The sequence below is a fragment of the Protopterus annectens genome, chromosome 3.part0 (assembly GCF_019279795.1).
Source record: "Protopterus annectens isolate FY-2018-M chromosome 3.part0, PAN1.0, whole genome shotgun sequence".
Taxonomy (NCBI): domain Eukaryota; kingdom Metazoa; phylum Chordata; order Ceratodontiformes; family Protopteridae; genus Protopterus; species Protopterus annectens.
The window spans coordinates 204,597,200-204,617,991 of NC_056731.1; positions in this window are offsets into that span (position 1 = coordinate 204,597,200).

Consider the following 20,792-nt stretch of genomic DNA (forward strand, 5'->3'; position numbering starts at 1 on the left):
CAAATTTTATTTCATAGGTAGTACAGCGTCACTAATTAAGGATTCCCTAACATCTAATCCTAGTCCTGCCTGACAGCTATGTACCACCACATCCACTTTTACCTTCAAACTTGTGACCACATTCTATATAACACAATTCTTAAACAAATTCAAACCATACTCTACTTGAACTGATGTCTTTCCAAGTGAGTAAATTAAAATAGCAGCTGATAGCATTGTCTATCTTTTCTAAAGTCTTTTCCCTCTCTCTCTCTCTCTCTCTCTGGAAAAAAGGTTGCAGATTATCCATTTGCACAAAGGAGGAAATTCAACAGACATTACTGTGAAGATAGGTGAAGGCTGCCAGCCTATCCAGATAGAATTTTGTAGATAATTCTGTCATTTGTAAATATTAATATAAGCCACAGGCTTGTTCTCTTAAATGGGAAAAAATGGTGTTACGTGGGAAATGCAAAAATGTAACAACAGTGCACTTTGCTGTAACAAAGCTAATAAGTCAATTCTTTGATGTCAGGGCTTGGAGCCGATATGTCTGGATGGAGGAATTCTTGCTGTTGTCTTGAGGCCAGAGCTAATTGCTAGAATTTGCATGTATAAATTATTTTATTGTTCTGGCTTCCTGACCAGCTGCAAGATCAAGGGCTATTAGCCTCTGCGAATCTTTTAGCCTGGGAACCCGAAAGAAATGATGTAATCTGAAATAAATCCATGGTATTGTGTTATCAATTTAAGGACAGAAAAAAATGAGAGGATGAGAGCATTTGTCTTGAGAACTTCCAACATCACTAGCACTGCCTGTTTCTATATGTAAGCAGGATCTTAGACTTTAGTGTTCCTCTTAGAAATAGCAAGGAAATAGAAATATTACAGTAAGTGTTTTTCTGTGTTGATGTCAGAACTTTTCTACAGTATTATTTTAAGTATTTCTCTGTGATCTCTGAACTCTTGACTAGCACTGTGTAGTAAGAAGTATTGTCTTGTGTTTATATTATTTATTATTAAATATTTTAAACCTTTCAACCATGGCTGTTTTGTGTAGAGAAAATTTAAGCTCTAGAGTACATTGCATAAATATATATATATATATATATATATATATATATATATATATATATATATATATATATATATATATATATATATATATATATATATATAGTGATACTGTACCAAGTCACTCCAAATAAGTCTTGTCTGTTAGGTTGCATTTACCATTTGGATAATAATATTGCACAGTAATAACTGGACACCCTGATAAATATTAGCTGGGTGGTAGCAGTGATTTCTACTGTATAGTCTGGGTAAAAGGGGCACAGCTGGAGAACCTTTGGCAGCCTTCATGAGGAGTGTCTGTGTGGTTGTATATAACTCTTATCTCAAAGTGTGTGTGCATGTGTCAGCTAATTGGGCAGGGACATGAAGCACTGGTTGGACAGAGAGGGTGCTGGAGGTTTTAGCTTGCCCACTAGGCTGAGATCTGGACCCTATAGCTGTGCCAGTGGGGAGTCTTATTGGGAACCTTGAGAGAAAGGGAGAAACCAGCCCCAGACTGACTGTGATCTCTGTGTGCTCTTAAGGGAAATTGTACTTTACTGTGTGTGCATTTATTATCCTTTCCCTATATGGACGCCCCTCACTCTTGTTAGTGGTGAGGATTGAGGCTCCTTGGTTGCTGGGCCAGTACACAGGGATCACATATTAATTGTTTGACAGTGGTGGGATATCCACACCACTGCCAAACCAATGGTGCTTCTTCTCTCTGAACTTCTGAAAGCATCTATGCCTTCCTAGGAAGCCTAAGCAAGAAATCTAATCACTTGTATATAACTTGTTTGATCACTTGTATATAACTTGTTTATACATATATAAAAAAAATAGTTCATATACTTATTTCTTTGAGACTATTCTCTTAGGGTAATCTAAATATATTCAATTCAAATTTGTACTAATATGTTTTGGAGTGAAACTTGGTTATGTTACTTTCTATTTTTGTTACCTATGTAATCCTTAATTGTTTTGTAACTGGAACTTTTCTCCTTGGGTCTCCACTGAAAATGGCCCTCTGGCCCAGCTGGACCAGCCCAGTTAACAAATGTCAGTAAATAAATAAATTATAATTGGTTGGCAAATACTAATTGGCTTGTAGTGGTGTGGGTAGAGTGAATTCCTGTAGCTTGTGTATAGTAATCACTGGAGGTGTTTTTACTATAAATCAGCCACGCAGTGGGTACTCAGAGTTCAGATCACAATTGTTTTATTTCTTTTCTTAGCTTAGTTAGTCAGGCAGAGCAGGCACCATGTCAGCAGAGGAGTACAGAAAGCTGAAAAGGAGCCAGCTGGCTGAGATGTGCCAGGCTTGGGGACTGGTGCATGGAAACCTGGCTAAGGCAGACTTGATTGCAGCCTTAGTCACAGCTGCATCAGAAAACAGCAACCAGGAGGACAATCAGACTGGCAGTGGAGACATACCACACTCAGATAATGGACAGCTCAACCTTTCTTCAGAGGACTTAAAAATCCATCTGGAGCTAAAGAGACTTGAGTTGGAGGCCAGGCATTTGGAACCAGAAGCAGCTGAGAGACTGAGGCATCTAGAGAGTGAGGACAAGGAGAAACTGTGATGTTTGCAGGCTGAGAAGAATGAGAAACTGCTATGCCTGGAAGCTGAGGAAAAGGAGAGGCAGAGGCAGCATGAGAAGGAGATGCTGACTCTTCACCAGAGTCATGGAGGTAATGGCCAAGGGAGTAACTCGACCCCAGAAACACAAGAGGTCAGTAAATTTCTTCTTCAGTTTAAAGAGAGGCATAATTTTGATTGTTTCATTCATATGTGTGAGAGGGAATGTAAACAGTATGATGTTGACCAAAGGCTCTGGGTATGGTTCCTGACCCCCTTACTCCATGGTAAAGCTGTAACCGTGTTGTCTAAACTTGCTGATTGTGAATATTTTGATTATACTGATGTTAAAAATCACTTATTAGAATGTTTTAAGCTAACAACTGAAATGTATAGGAAAATGATTTGTGAGCATAGATGCAAGGCAGAAAAAAGTGTGTGCGAATATGTTGCTGAACTGAGCACTTATTTTCATAGGTGAGTGAGTGGATGTAAGGTTACCACTTTTGAAGGGCTGGCAGACCTTTTGGCAAGAAAACAAGCCCTTAGCAATTTGCCTGAGGACATGAGGATCTGGTTAGCTGATAGACAACATGCTACTTCAGATGAGTTGGTGAAGAAGGGAGACCAATACCTAGCAAGCAGGGTATTCCTGCACAGGAAAGGGTCCCCCAGTACTGTTCATGGGTCTAAGGGAACCCATGGTGGACAGCACAGACTGCCCTAACAGAATCTGCCAGTAGCAGGGGAAGCCACTAGTCCAGGTACATGTCCAGGACCTAGGGTTAAATGTTTTGAATGCAACCAGTGGGGCCATGTGGCATACAGATGTCCACTGAAGCAAGGTGGGGAACAAAAGATGAGAGAGCCAGTAAGTGAGAAAGACAAAAAGCCAATAGTAGGTTGTTTTGAGACAAATCTGTAATGAACTACCATCCTGCAGATGTCCTGATAGGGAAGGATTTTGATGAGGCAGTACTATGTGCTGAGGCAGTTACACACAGTCAGGCTAGGAGACAAGCAGGTGTGTCTGGTAGCCTGGGGGAGACCCAGACAGACCACATACTTGCAGCCAGGACTGGTGAGGTGCTACTTCAGGGAGGGAGCTATTCTGTAGCAGTGAGACTGAATGTGAGCCACAGCTGCTTGTGGGTACTGCTGTTCCCTTGGACAGAGTGACTGCAAAGGTAGAGGTGAGTAGTAGTACCCAGGCTGACAGTGAGGCACCACTGTTAGAGGATGCCACACTTCCTGTTGAAGGGTTCCTGGGAAGGGTTACAAAGACAGAGTTGAGACACGCTCAGCTCTCAGACCCTACATTGCAAGGCCTGAGGCAAGTTGCTAGTGAGGCACCTGATTCTCAAGGGAAGGGGGAATCTATATACTGGGACAAAGGGTTAGTATATAAAGAGTGGACTCCTGCAGGAGGTATAGAAGGTGAGAAAATACAGCAGCTGGTAGTGCCTAGAGCCTACCATCTGGTGCTTCTAGCCACAGCCTAAGATATTCCCTTTGTAGGTCATATGGGCATAAAACGTATGAAGAGACGTATTATGCAGAACTTCTATTGGCTTGGAATTTCCAGAGATGTAACAGGGTAATGCAAGACCTGTGAGCAGTGCTAAATGGTAGGCAAGGCAGGAGACAAGGTGAGAGCTCCTTTGATGCCTTTACCTGGGGTGGAGGAGCCATTTCAGAAGGTAGCTATGCATATTGTAGGGCCTCTGAGTGCCCCAAGTTCCACAGGGAGAAAGAATATCCTAGTGGTAGTAGATTATATTACACGATACCCTGAGGCAGTGGCTTTGTTCAGCAGGGTAGGCCTTCCAAAATAAATATTGACTGACAGAGATGCCAATTTCATGTCAGACCTGCTAGCTTGTCTGTGGAAGTACTGTGGGATGAGGCACATGAAGACCACCCCTACCATCCCCAGACTAATGGTCTGGTTGAGAGATTAAACTCTACGATCAAGTCCATGCTACAGGCATTTGCAGACCAGTATAATAAAGAGTGGGACAAATATTTGCCCAATCTGTTGTTTGCTTAAAGAGAGGTTCTCCAGGAATCTACAGATTTTTCACCCTTTGAGTTGCTGTATGGGCATAGGGTGAGGGGACCTCTAAATTTAATTTGTGATGAGTGGGAAGGTAAGTGTGAAGCTCACAAGGAGTCTATTGTGGCATATGTCCTAAACCTCAGGACAAGGCTCAGGGAACTCATGGGCTTGGCCCAGGAGAAACTGGCAGAAGTCCAACAACAGAAAAAGGTGTGGTATAACAGGAATGCTCAAGTTAGAGAGTATGCTGTGGGGCAGCGGGTAATGGTTCTCATTCCTGTCAGACACAACAAGCTGCAAGCAGCTTGGAAGGGACCCTACAAGCTGGTAAGAAAGGCAAGTGATGTTTACTACATGGTGTAACTGCTAGGCAGGAGGCAGGGGCACAAATTGTACCGTGTTAACATGACAAAACCATAACATGATAGGTTCATAGGTTCATAGGTTCATAGGTTTATACTAGGCTATCTGCCCGAGGGCATTTACAAGCCTAGCCCATAGTTTTGTGGCTTACGCCACCCCTTTAGTTTGGAGAAACTATGCCCATTATTTTGCAGTGCCTCTGTTGAGCAGAGACACTGAGGTAATCCCTGGGGTATATCTGCGATCTCCCATCCATTGGTCAAGATTCCTCTTGAACAAAGCCAGCGAGGTGCTCTGCCTCACATATACTGGGATTTTGTTCCACAGCATAGGAAGTCTTTGGGTGATGAATCTATCCCTCCAGCATGTCCTATTAATAGCTGTGTCTAGGTTTAGGTCTCCTGCCCTTGTGGCTCTAAGAGATTTCGATTTTTTGAGGTGAAGCATGTTCATCAAATCTGGGTTTGACATGGCCTTGTATGTCAGGCACAGGTCACCTCTGAGCAGGCGGTAAGCGACTGAATAGAGCTGGAGTTCTTTCAGCCGGGCAGCATAAGACATATCTTTGAGACCTTTTATCCTTTTGGTGAGGAACTTTTGGGGCCTCTCCAGCTGCTGCAAGTGTCGGGTCAGATACATTCGAATGGGGCATTGTACTCAATCATTGGTCTGATGAGTGATGAGTACAGGGAGACTATGACCTCCCTTGATCTAGATGTGAATCCCTTCATGATCAGGTGGGCAATGTAGAAGGTCTTCCTAACTATTTTAGCAACATGAGTGTCGAATGAAAGGTTACTGTCAACCTGGGTCCCCAGGTCCCTGATAACTTCTTCTGTGCTCAGTGGATTGCCTCTTATATGGTAGCTAGGGGTAACCTTGATTTTCCCGAAGGGTATGACTATGCATTTTTTGGCATTTAACTTTAGGCCATGGCTCTGGCACCAGTTATCCATTTCTGTGAGGCCCTTCTGAAGGATAACTGTGTCAGATGTGTTTTCGACTATGGCGCCCAGTTTGCAGTCATCTGCAAACTTGGTCAGCCATAACCCTCCTGTGTTTGCTTGTACTTCGGAGAAGTAGATGCCGAACAAGAGTGGGCCCAGGACTGAGCCCTGTGGGACACCACTTGTAACAGGCATTGAGTCTGACATGGCGCCAGCAACTCTGACCCTGTGGGTTCTGTCACTCAGCCAGTTTGCAACCCATCTTGTGACGTATGGGTTTACCTTTAGGCTGATGAGTTTTTCAATGATACCCGAGTGGGGTATTGTATTGAAGGCCTTTGCTAGGTCCAGGTAGGCTGTATGGACTGCCTTACCCTCATCAATGGCCTTGGTGACCGTTTCAAAGAAGTCAACCAAGTTTAGAAGGCATGATCTGCCTTTGACAAAGCCAAACTGGGTTTGATCCAGAGTCTGCAAATTCCCTATGTCTTTATTTATGAGATCCATTATGATCCTTTCCATGGCTTTGCAGATAAGGCTTGTCAAGCTAATGGGATGGTAATTTCCAGGGTCGGTGGAGGCACCGCCTTTGTGAAGTGGGACCACAGTCGCTGTGCGCCACTCCCTGGGTACGTATCCAGAGGTGAGACTGAGATTAAACAGCTGTCCTAACTGTGGGTTTAATTCCTCGTTGAGTTCGTGGAGTACACATCCGGGGACACCATCAGGTCCCATGGATGCAGTGTTTTTTGCCTTGGAGAGAGCAGTTTTCACCTGGGCATTAGAGATGTTTGGGGGGCTACTATCATTTGGTATAGATATATCTCCTTTTGGGAGGGAAAGTGGGGTGAAGTTTGCACTGAACCTGTCAGCCAGTATGTTGGCAATGTCTGTAGGATCAGTAATCTTCACATCGTGTTGAACTAATTCTGAGCATATCTGGGAGCTTCCTCCCAGGTTTCTAACATAGCTAAAGAAGGCCTTATGATTGTCTTTTGAGTCCTTAGCTATTTTTTTCTCAAAATTTGCTTTGGATGATTTTATGAGAGCTCTTAGCTTTTTACTTATAATGATCAAAGGTGTCTTACCTCTTAAGTATTTAGCTCTATCTTGTAGTAGCTTCCTCCTTTTGTTGTAGAGTTTGTTTATGGCTGGGGTCCACCAGACTGGATGCCTGCCTTTGGTACAAAGAGTCTTTGTTTTGTTTGGGATTGCCTGATCCATGCAATCCTGCAGGTGCTGGTAGAAGGCATTTGTAAGTGATTCAGCGGCTTGCGTAGTGTTTACCGCAGGCTCGGGGGCCTTAAAGGAGACCACACTAGTCTTTAGAAGTGTGAAGTCAGCTTTTGAGAAGTTCTTTACTGTGTTTTTTTTTTGTTTCAGGTGGGGGCGGGATGAGGACCTCCAGCAAGATTAGCTTGTGATCTGATCTCACCAGTGAGGGGTATACTTCAGGTGTTGAACATTGTGCTCCCATGTTCGTGATGATGAGATCAAGTATGTTGTCTCCTCTTGTGGGGATGGTGACTAGTTGTTCCATGGCATTTGAGTTTATGAATTCCAGGAACTTTTGGGCCAGAGTGTTTGGGCTTGAGTAGTGTTCCCAGTCTATATTTGGGTAATTGAAGTCACCTAGTATAATGGTGTTCGGAGATACATTTATCCCCTCCAGTGTTTTCAGGAAAGCCATGTGAGGTTCCTGGGTTTGCGAGGGTGGCCTGTAACATGCTACAAATTGCAGAGCAGTCTTGCCTATGGTTAATTGCACCTGGATGGTCTCCGATGCATCGTGTGTTGCCACCAATCTTGAGGTGTGGGTGTCCTTGATGAATATGGACACCCCCCCCCCCTCCTTTCTTAGTATTGTCCGAATTTTGGGGCTGGAACGCATGATATGAGGTAAAACCTGATAGTGCTGGGGTGCTCTCAGGAGCCTTGAACCAGGTTTCTGTCACAGCACAGACATCGATGTTCTCCATACTGAGAAGGGCCTCGAGTGCGTGCATTTTGAGATTGAGACTTCTGGCATTGAGCAGCATTACCCTTAGTTTTTTTCCATTATTGAGTTCTAGGGTGGTAGGTTTAGAATTTGAGCCTTGCCTAAAAAAGGCACTATGGGGGTGGCAATAGCCTTTGCCAATATCCGGAATCCCAGGTGTGACAGGTGCAAGCCATCCCTTGTGAAGCAGCACGGCTTGTCCAGCATGTCATCCCAGGCAGACAGACATTGGATCCCCTTTGAATGACACCAGAATTTAAGCCAATTGTTAAAGCTGATCATCTTATCTCTGTATTGTGGCATCATTTTTGGTGAAGGTAGGATACTGCTCAATGTCAGGGTCATACCTGCCTGGGCTACATAATCAGAGAGCTCCTCAATGTCTCTTTTCATGTAGTCCAAGGAGGTACGTCTCAGGTCGTTTACACCAGCGTGGACAATGACTGAGTCGTACTTGTACCTGCTGTTGAGAGACCTGAGTGCTTGCGTTATGTGGCGGATTCTAGCGCCCGACAGGCAGCTTACTGTGACCTTCTCCTTGTTCAATCTGGTGAGCTGGATGTCAGTGTGTCTGACTATTGAGTCACCAATGACGAGTATGTTTGGCATTGTGTTTGTCCTTGAGGGCTGTGACTGTTTGACACTCTGACTATGTGGTCTATGTGTTGCAGGTGTTGTGTTCTGAGGTGGTAGTTGTTTGGGTGTCTGCTTTGGTGGCCTCTGCTGCTTTGGTAGATTTTTGGTCAGAGCCCCCGAGTATGTCTTTGTGTGATTATGTGTATGATTTGAAGTTGTGATGGTACTATGTGTGACTGGGTATGTAATGTGGGTGGTTACCTTCTCCTCTTGTCTGGTCTTGCCAGTCCTATGTTGAGAGAGCTCAGCCTCCAGTTTGGCCGTATAAGTGCATCTCTCGCATGTATTTGTGTTTGGTGGGAGGAGGAGAGGGTTGTCTGTGTACATGAGGCAATTGTAACATTGCCTCAATATTCCCAGGTTCACCAGCTGACCAGGAGAGGACACTAGCAACTGTTCCCACATCATACTAGAATGAATAGACAAAAAAACTTAAAAAGATTTCAGGGGATGTGGGTGACCGAGAAATGGGGTTAGGTTTTTTTGGGGGTACTGTCTCCAACAAGAGTGCTAACAAGGTGATAAGTACTGTAGTAGCAAGTGCTAGGCTTTACAGATAGAGAATAGTCTACTTGGAGTCAAGTAGAGATGAATTTTTTAGTTATAGGATACGCCTATTAGATCAGTAGTATAGCTTGAGGAAGGTAGTTTTAAGGGAAAATTTGGAGAGTGGACTTTAGATAGCCTGAATAGTTTAAACTTAGCTAACCGCTGCCCTAGTGTGCAATGGTTGCAACTCCGCGCTAAATCGTGCTAACGCGCGTTTAGCGCGTTTTATACCAGGGGGCTGGAAAAAGCTAGAAACTGGCCCAAAACAACCAATAAACTACCAGTTACTGGCTGAAGCCTCACAAAACTGGACAAAAGGCAGCTCAATGCTTCCCACTCCCACTGGTAAGCAAGGTAACTTCCTCTCCCCCAAATAAGGCAAGGAAACAGTACACAGGAACTACAACCAAAGCCCAGGAGTCAGCAACTCTGAAACTGGACTAAACTACCTCAGTAAAGCAGGAAAAACAAGAGATATATTTTTTTCGTTTTTTTTTTTTTTTTTTTTTAAAAATAGGCAGAAACAGGTACAGCAAACACTTATAAATGCTATAAATCAGCTATTATAGCTTACACAGAAGAATTGCTACAAATACAGTCAAAAAGTAACAAACAAGGATTCCAAGTGCAATATTAAGTTAAATGCAGTAAAAACAGTTTCACTGTAACAGAAAGGCAGGCGAAATACAGTCGCTAGGTATTCAGATGTGGAAAGCAACAGAAAATATACTTAGTATCAAGAAAAGTCGCTTATTCAGCTCTCTGTAGCCTGGATTACTCTGCTGGCCCACGTGGAGTCTGTGCTGAGTAGGTACAAGCTGGAAAACACGCGTTTAGCGCGTTTTATACCAGGGGGCTGGAAAAAGCTAGAAACTGGCCCAAAACGACCAATAAACTACCAGTTACCGGCTGAAGCCTCACAAAACTGGACAAAAGGCAGCTCAATGCTTCCCACTCCCACTGGTAAGCAAGGTAACTTCCTCTCCCCCAAATAAGGCAAGGAAACAGTACACATGAACTACAACCAAAGCCCAGGAGTCAGCAACTCTGAAACTGGACTAAACTACCTCAGTAAAGTGGGAAAAACAAGAGATATATTTTTTTTTTTTTTTTTTTTTTAAATAGGCAGAAACAGGTACAGCAAACACTTATAAATGCTATAAATCAGCTATTATAGCTTACACAGAAGAATTGCTACAAATACAGTCAAAAAGTAACAAACAAGGATTCCAAGTGCAATATTAAGTTAAATGCAGTAAAAACAGTTTCACTGTAACAGAAAGGCAGGCGAAATACAGTCGCTAGGTATTCAGATGTGGAAAGCAATAGAAAATATACTTAGGGAGGCCCTTGTGCTGAGCATTTGCAGTGGATTACAGAAGGAGTCTGAGGGAGATCTGGTGAATGATCTCCTCAGTGAGTCTCGGACTGACACCTCAGTGGAAGGGGTACCAATGTCCCAGCAGCTATCTCCTACCCATGTTTGAGAAATCTGAGCAATGTTACAGGAGTTTGGGGACATGTTCACTGGGAAACCAGGGTGCACCCACCTGGTGCAGCACCAGGTGAATACAGGACTCCAAAGACCTCTTAGGCAGGCCCCTTATAGGGTGCCTGAGAGAGTCAAACAGACTCTGAGGGAGGAGATACTGGAGATATTGGAACTAGGGGTAATTCAAGAGTTCAACAGTCCCTAGGCCTCCCCAGTGGTGCTGGTGCCAAAAAAGGATGGCAGCACCAGGTTCTGTGTGGACTACCAGAAATTAAATAGTCACACAGGGTCAGATGCTTACCCTATGCCTAGGACAGATGAGGTCCTAGAGCAGCTGGGTGGGGCTAAGAATCTTACAACCTTTGATCTTACCAAAAGTTACTAGCAGGTGCCCTTGACCCCTAGTGCTAAAGAGAAGTCGGCTTTTTTGACTCGTTTTGGCTTGTATGAGTTCACAATGATGTCCTTTGGGATAACAACATGCCCCAGAAACTTTCCAAAGGCTGGTAGTTCATACCCTAGCAGTAGCAGGAGGTTTGCCCTTGCTTACCTAGATGATATTGGCATCTACAACCATTCCTGGCAAGAGCACCTTCAACATGTCAAGGAGGTGCTGGGGAGACTACAGAGGGCAGGGTTGATCATTAAGCCAAGCAAATGTCAGGTGGGTAAGGCAGAGGTCTCCTACCAGGGACATAGAGTGGGGAGTGGTAAGATCAGGCCAGAACCTGCCAAAGTAGTAGCCATTCAGGCATGGCCTCCACCTGTTACCAAAAAGCAGGTGAAGGCATTCTTAGGGACAGCAGGGTACTGCAAAAATATCATCCCCAGTTCATAGGTTCATAGGTTTATAAGTAGGTGCTAGGCTATTGGCCGTAGGGCCTATATAAGCCTAGCCAAAAAGGTACCCTGGCTTTCGCCATCCAGTAACATTATTTTCCTGTGCTCCTGTCGAGCAGAGCCACAGAGGTGATCCCTGGGGTGAATTTCCTATTTCTTATCCATTCATCAAGATTTTTCTTGAAGAGTGCTAATGAGGAGCTTTGTTTGATATAGGTAGGTAGTTTGTTCCAGAGTATGAGAAGTCTCTGGGACAGGAAACTATCCCTCCAGCATGTTCTGTTTATTGTAATGACAAGGTTTAGGTTCCTAGAGCGTGTAGCTCAGAGGGATTGGGATTTCTTTAAGTGGAGCATGTCCAACAGCTCTGGGTTTGACATAGCTTTGTATGTTAGGTAGAGACTGCCTCTGAGTAGGCGATATGCGACAGAGTAAAGCTGGAGTTTTTTCAGATGGTCTACATAGCGCATCTGTTTGAGGCTGGTAATCCTCTTTGTGAGGTATTTCTGCAGTCTTTCCAGTTGTTGTAGATGTCTTGTAAGGTACATACCAAAAGGGGTGTTGTACTCTATAATGGGTCTAATGAATGACGAGTAGAGGGGAATAATGACCTCTTTTTTCCTGGATGAGAAACCTTTTGTGATGAGGTGTGCCACCTAGAAGGATTTCCTGACTACTGCGGTGATGTGATGATCAAAGGAGAGACTACTGTCGACCTGTGTCCCAAGGTCTCTTATCACACATTCAGTGTTAAGTAGACTACCACCTATGTGATAACTCATGGGGACAGAGTTTTTACCAAAGGGGATGACAATGCACTTTTTGGCATTGAGCTTGAGGCCATGGCTTTGACACCAGGCATCTGTCTCCGTGAGGCCCTTTTGTAGGATGTCTACATCGTAAGGAGTTTTGATTATGGCTCCTAGTTGGCAATCATCTGTGAACTTCATTAGGCAAAGAACTTCTGTGTTAGCCTGTACTTCAGAAAAGTAGATAGAAAACAGGAGTGGACCCAGGGCTGAACCCTGTGGTAATCCACTTGTCACTGGTCTGAAGTTGGATTTGGAGTCTGCTACTTTCACAGTGTGGGTTCTGTCAGTGAGCCAGTTGGCAACCCATCTTGTGACATAGGGTTTTATACTTAGTTTAGTGAGTTTATCTATAATTCCAGAGTGGGGGATGGTGGCAAAAGCCTTGGTGAGATCTAAATAGGCTGTGTGAACCACCTTACTCTCATCTACAGCTTTGGTGACTGCTTCAAAGAAGTCTATCAGGTTTAGGAGACATAATCTGCATTTTAGAAACCCAAACTGGGTAGGGTCCAGAGTTTGGAGATTACCAATGTATTTGTGTATAAGATCCTTGATGATACATTCCATGGCCTTGAACACCAGGCTCGTTAGGCTAATGGGGCAGTAGTTCCCGGGATCCGTGGTTGCTCCCCCTTTGTGGAGTGGGATAACCATTGCTGTGCAGCATTCAGTGGGCACAAAGCCTGAGGTGAGGGTATGGTTGAACATGGTGCTTCGGTGGAGTGCCAATTCATTCTCCAGTTCATGTAGAACACAGCCTGGGATGTTGTGAGGTCCCATGGATGCTGTGTTCTTGACTTTGGAGAGTGTGTTATTTACATGTGCAGCCATGATTACAGGAACTTTGCATTCTTCTGGTATAGAGATGGGCCCTTTGGGGGGTGAGGGGGGGTAAAGTTAGCACTGAACCTATCTGCCAGGATGTTCGCCATATCAGTTGGTTCTGTATATTTAGTGCCATTGTGCTTTAACTCAGAGGAGATCTGAGTGTTGCCATTGAGATTCTTGACATAGCTATAGAATGTTTTGTGGTGCCTTTAGAATCAGTGGCAATTTTGTTTTCGTAGCTAGCTTTGGAGGATTTTATGAGGGATCTCATCTTCTTACTGAGGCTGACCAGAAAGTTCCTCCAGTCATGGGATTTTAACTTTTTTGCAACAGTTTATTTCTTCTGTTGTAGAGTTTGTTTATGGCAGAGGACCACCATATTGGCTTCCTTTTTTTTGGAGGATAGCATCTTGGTTCTGCTAGGGATAGCACGGGCCATGCACTCGTGTAAGTGCTATAAAGTGCATTTGTGTAGGATTCAGCAGTCATACCTCTATTGTCCATCTGCATGGGTGTCGTGACATTGTCACTTCTGTCTTAAGAAGAGTGAAGTTGGCTTTGGAAACATTTTTTACATGGGTTTCCCTAATGGGGGGTGGGGCCGGGATGTGGCTGTCTAGGGTGATTTGCTTGTGGTCAGATCTGACCAATGAGGATTTGACCTCTTGTGTGGAACACCAGTCGCCCATGTTTGTAATGACCTGGTCTAGAATATTGCTGCCCCTGGTGAGGGTGTGGATAAGTTGATCCAAGGCATTGGAATTTATGAATTCCAGAAAACGTTGAGCAAAAGAGTTGGTACATGAGTAGTTTTCCCAGTTAATGGTGAGGTAGTTGAAATTGCCCATTATTAGGGTGTTGGGTTGTACCCTAATATCTTCCAGTTTATCAAGAAATGAGGAGTGGGAATCCTGAAGCATGGTGGGGGATCTGTAGCAAGTTACAATTTGGATTGCTGTTTTGCCCAGAGTTAGTTGCACTTGGATAATCTCAGTTGCATTATGCTGAGCAACTAGCCTGGAGGTGTGGATATCCCTAATGAATATGGACATGCCTCCACCTTTAGTGTTTTCGTCCAGGTTAGTTGGCCGAAAGGTGTGGTATGAATTATAGCCTTGTAATGCAGGGGTGCTCTCTGGAGCCTTGAACCAGGTCTCTGTCACTGCACAGATGTCAATGTTCTCCATTTTAAGGACTGCATCGAGTGAATGTATTTTGAGGTTTAAACTTCTAGCATTGAGTAGCATTACCCTCAGATTTTGCTTGCTTGTACCTGTTAAGGTGGTGAATTTGTCATTTGAACCTTGCCTAAAAAAGGCACTATAGGGGTGGCAAGAGCCTTAGCCAGTATTCGGAATTCCAAGGGCTACAGATGCAAGCCATCTCTGGCAAAGCATTGTGGTCTGTCGATCATGTCATCCCAGGCAGACAGATATCGGATCCCCTCAGAATGACCATGGCTGCTCCCCTCACAGACCTGACAAGGAAGAACAGGCCAGATAAGGTAGTGTGGTCCACAGCATGTGAGCAGGCATTCCAGAAGCTTAAAGAAGCTTTGAGAAGACCACCTGTGTTAGCCAGTCCAGATTACAGCAAAGAATTTGTTGTGCAGGTGGATGCTTCAAACCATGGGGTGGAGGCTGTACTTAGCCAGATTTCATCAGATAGAGAAGATCACCCAGTGGTTTATCTCAGTCATAGGCTCCAACCCATGGAGGAATGCTATGCAACTGTAGAAAAGTAATGTCTAGCCATAGTGTGGGCACTGCAGAAACTTCAGCCATATCTGAATGGAAGAAAATTCACTATAGTGACAGGTCACATCTCCATAACATGGTTAAACAAATCCAGCCGGCAAAATGGCAAGTGCCAAGATGGAGCCAAGAGTTGCAAGCATATGATATGTCAGTGCAGCACTGCAGTAGGATTAGCAATGCCACTGGAGATGGACTCTCAAGACAGGGAATGGGGTAAGGTATACTCCAACAGACATAACCCTCTCAAGCAGTGTTTCTCCAGGGTCACTTGAAAAACTAGCTTGAGCTCCTCAGGGGGGAGATGAATTAATATGTGATGCCCGTGCACTGGCCCAGCAATCAAGGAGCTTCAATCATCACCACTAACACCAGTGAGGGGCATCCATATAGGGAAAGGATAATAAATACACACACACAGTAAAGTACAATTTCCCTTAAGAGCACACATAGATCACAGTCAGTCTGGGGCTGGTTTCTTTCTTTCTCTCCAGATCTCCAATAAGACTCCCCACTGGCACAGCTATAGTATCCAGATCTCAGCCTAGTGGGCAAGCTAAAATCTCCAGCACCGTCTCTGTCCAACCAGTGCTTCATGTCCCTGCCCAAGTAGCTGTCACACACACACTTTGAGATAAGAGTTATATACAACCACACAGACACTCCTGGGGAAGGCTGCCACAGGTTCTCCAGCTGTGCCCCTTTTACCCAGACTATATGGTAGAAATTATTGCCACGACCCAGCTAATATTTATCAGCTACTCAAAGGCCCTTCAAAGGGTGTCCAGTTATTACTGTGCTATATTATTATCCAAATAGTAAGTGCAACCTAACACTCAAGACTTATTTAGAGTGACTTGGTGCAGTTTCACTGTATGTGTATATATATATATATATATATATATATATATATATATATATATATATATATATATATATGTATATATATATATATATATATATATATATATATATATATATATATATATGTATATATATAAAATGTACTCTAGACCTTAATTATCTCTAAGGTTTAAAAATATTTAATAATAAATAATAAAAACACAAAACAATACTTCTTACTACACAGTGCTAGTCAAGAGTTCAGAGATCACAGAGAAATACTTAAAATAATACCGTAGAAAAGTTCTGACATCAACACAGAAAAACACTTAGTCTAATCTTCTTATTCCCTAGCTATTTCTAAGAGAAAAACTCCAATGCACAGTCCAGTATCAATAAAGGCTTTCCTCCTTAGTAGAAATCTAATTCCTTCAATAATCCACCACAGTTCAGCAAAAATTACAAATTTTAATGAAGAAACAATAAAAGACAGTAAAAAGCAACCAGATTGAGCGCTTTCATCTCCTCCATGGAGACTTCATCAGAATCTACATTTTTCCACTCACCCTCAGTTTAAATAATGGTTCCAGTTTAGTTAATTAGTTTTGAAATCCTATAGGCTGGCCATAAATTAATACAAATTTTAACTCTTTCTTGCATGAAACCTTTCCAAAAAAGAGGTTGTTAAAAAAGTTATAAAAAGATACATTGTTTAAAACTCATCCAAAACAGTACAATAGGAAAAACAGGACTTCCATCAGGAACTTGTTTTGTTAAAAAACAGTAGAAAAAATATTGTAAAAATATTAAAAACATTCCACTATTGTGTAAAATATGTATATTTTATCAATAATAAGATAGTCATTTTAATATCTTCAGTTAACTGTATTGAGTGTCCTTTTGTTATATATTTCCAATATGAGGTTTTGGGTGTTGTTTTATAGTTTATCAATATTTTGTAAAATTTTGAAATATATATATTTCGTAAATTTAGGTGTTTCTTTAAATGAAGAATTGTTATTTATTCTACTGAAATCTTGTGAATATGACAGAATACTCTGTAAAGTTAGCCAGTCCTGTTGTGGAATTTTGTATGTTGTTTGTATTACTTGCATATCCAAAACTTTTAAGTCTTTGATACATTGGAGCCAACAAACAAATCCTTTATGTTCCCAGGAATTAATAATTTCTCTATATATATTATGCGGAAAGTTCTTTGTGACTATAAATGGTGTTATAAGATCAAACCAGATTTTTAAATCTATATTTGCATTAATAATTTTCCCAAATGATTCAATGCAATAATTAACCATACGAGTTTTAGTGGGTTTAGTCATGTTATATTGCATACTAATACATAATAGGTGCCATGGCAAATTGTTTTTATCTGTTCATTGAATTTTTTTTTTGTAAATCAAATTCATTTATTGATATTACAGTTAGTAATTCTTTCCAATGTGCAGAGTCATTTGGACTTATCCAATCTGAGATTGTTTTAGATATTGATGTTTTTATATATGTTTATATATCAGGAAAGTTTAATCCTCCCTGATTCCATGGTGTGAAATAAGTATTAAAACTATTCTGTTTCTTTTGGGAAACCATACAAATTTTATTAGGCATGAATTTATTTCTTTAAGTATATTCCTTTCTGGTAGCAATTGTATTGACAAGGCTATATATAGGATCTTGGGCAGTAAAACCATTTTTATTAACTGTAGTCTATTTTCAAATGTTAATATTATTTTGTTCCATTTTTCCATAGAGATTTTAATTGCATTGATGATATTATTGTAGTTTTTTTGAGACTAATTCATTATTATCCTTGCATAACTCAATTCCTAGATATTTTGAAGTAGATTCTTGTTTCCCTATTATGTGATCCCCCTTAGTCTGCAGTTCTTTTTTTCATTTAAAAATAAAAATTTTGAATTTGATTAATTGAAATGGAGTCCCGAAGTCATGTGAAATTTGTTAATTAATATATCTAATTCTTTTAATGTCTCTTTTGCATTAGATAATGTTAGCAATATATAATCAGCAAATGGCATTACTTTAGAATTGTATTGTTCATAAACATCTATTCCTTTGATTTTTATATTGTTACAAATTGAATCTGCCAATATTTCAATAGCCAGAGCAAACAGAATCGGTGACATGGGACATCCTTGTTTAGTGCCTATTGTTATATGTATAGATTCAGAGTTAAAATGACCTAACTTGACATACGCTAAATTATTTGTACATATATTCTTTAGGAGATGAACAAAGGATGCATGAAATTCAAATAGCATTAGGATTTTGAATAAATAATCTCAATTTAAAGAATCAAAGGCTTTTTCTATATCTAAGCCAATTATGAGTGTTTATTTTCTTTATTAATATAATCTGTAAGGGAAATTATTCTTTTAATATTGTCATGTGTGTGTGTCTATGATATATAAATCCAGTTTGATCATTATTTATTGTTTTGGATAGTGGTATTTTCATTCTGTTAGTTAATATTGTTATGAATATCATATAGTCCCTATTTAATAATGATATAGGTCTATATGAGGTACAGAGGTTTGAGGATTTGTTTTCCTTTAGGATTGGTGTGATTAAGGAATATCTCCAAGATGGTGGTATTAAAGCTTATGAATGAATTTCTAATAGAGTTTTATGGAAGAGGGATAGTATCTTTGAAGGAAAAAGTTTATATATTTCCATAATTATGCCATATATACCTGGAGCTTTATTATTTTACCCTCTTTTATTGTAGTTGTAATTTCTTTGTAGGATATGGGTGCTTGCAGATCTAGTTTTAATTTTTCTGGTATTTTTTTATATTAGAAAATTTTTCATCTAGATTTAATTGATCAATATGTATATTTTCTTTTTAGAAATGTTCCATATAGTGATTTCTATAGGCATTAAGAATTTCAGCTATATCCGAGACATTTTTCCCTTTCTTTTCATGGAAAATACTTTTAATGTTATTAGCTTTTGATTGTATTTTGATTCTTGTGGCTAAATTATGTAGGTATTTTGGAGAAGTGGCCAGTGTATTAATTGTTAGTTTTTTTAAAGATAAGCCAGTTTTATGTGTTAGAATTTTGTTGTATTTATTGTTTAATACTTCTACTTTCTTTTTCATCTCCAAATGATTTTGATTTTTTCAGCTTTTATTGACAAAAGTTTGTATTGCACATCTAATAATCCAGAATCTCATTCTCTGATTTTTTTATACCAAGTTAGGGTTTTACCATATATGTAAGCTTTTAATAAGTCCCATATCATTATTTTATTTATCTCTGTGGTGTATTTAATATCTAAGAAGAACAGTAATTCAAATAATAACCAGGGTTTGAACTCTTTAATTTTAGTTATATATACTGGAATTCTGGAGCTAAATATTAATAGTTTGTACCCATTTTGAAGTTTCAGTATCAATGAATTGTGGTCTGAAAAGGGGCAGGGAGTGACTGAGAAAGTAATAAGTTTAGAGTGTAAGTCATGGGCAGCAAATATTTTATCTATTCTAGTTTGGGTGCCAAATCTGTGATCTTGATGGGAAAACAACAAAGATTTATCTTTTTTAAATTTGAAAGTATCTACAAGATGAAATTATTCTACTCACTTGTTTAAAGCTTTTGATACAGCAGAAGTATGCAGCAGTCTTTTATTTGTAGTTTCAGAAATATTAAATATGCAGTTAAAATCTCCTCCTAATATTAAGTTGCCTTTATAATTATTGGAAATGAAATCCAAGTGTTTTTTTTAACAGTTCATGTTCCAATGCCTGAGAACCAGTATAGATTGGCTAGGGTCCATATTCTGTTATTATATTTAACCATTACTAATGCCATAAGGCCTTCTTTATCTTCATACTTATAAATGATTTCTGGGTTAATCACATGTGTTTTTCATAAAAGTGTTACCCCGTTTGTCTTTGTCTTATAAGTGGATTGCACCAATATCATATATTCCTTAGGATTCTATTTGTAATTGTCATTTGTTTTGAAATGAGCTTCTTGAAGGAAGACAATTTGTGTTTGTTCAATTTTAAATATTTAAGTAGATTTGATCTCTTGCCAGTATTGTTTAAGCCATTGGTATTTAAAGATAATAAAGTTAAATCCATCTTAGATTATTTAGACTATGTATTTTTTGTTTTATTCTGACTATTAAACATTTTCCTCTGATAACTATAAAGTATATGTTTGAGCTTTTAAAGGAAATTATCAGTTTTATACTTTGAGCGTTTACCAATAAATTAATGTTTTGTTCAGGCATACTAAAAATGTTTTTGTGAAATAACAAATCTAAATTAATAAATGTTAACAAAACTAAGATCCGCACTAGCCATGGAATGAAAATCATTTCTAATCTGATGGATAAACCTAAGTCCATCAGATTATCACTCATATCCTGACAATCCAGAACATCTGAGCTCTATAAATTGAATTATCATATGGAGAATATTTGTGATAGGAATAAGCAATATTTATGTTATTTTGAACAGATATAGTACAATTGTAGATTAGACATAATTCTAATACAATATAAATGTCTACTGTATAAGCAATTGGGTCTGTATCACATTGTTGAACTTGTATAAGTTCAAATGATTTAATATCAAACCCAAAAGTCCAAAACACAAAAATATCAAAGCCACAGCACATAGATTTTTTTCCCAGGGGAAAAATTGGTGGGCCATTTTTGTAACTTTGCTATTTCCTCCACTGTGGTATGATATTAGAGTTCATATATTTAACTAGGAGGGTGTGGGGGCACAGCTCCCCACATTAGGTCATGTGAGGGGGAGCACCACACTTTAATTTTAGTTTAAGGTTTTTTTTTTTTTTTTTTTTGTTAGGGAACAGTATTTTTTTTTCATGGGAAAAAAAGCACTGTTGTGCGTGTTCGTTATTGTGCAGTTTGGGACTTTTTGGTTCGGTATTACATTGTTCAAACTTATACAAGTTTAACGATGTGATATAGACCTTAAGCAATTAATATTTACATGAAAGATAGATGACAAGCATTTCAATCATAGTAAAGTAGGATGTAT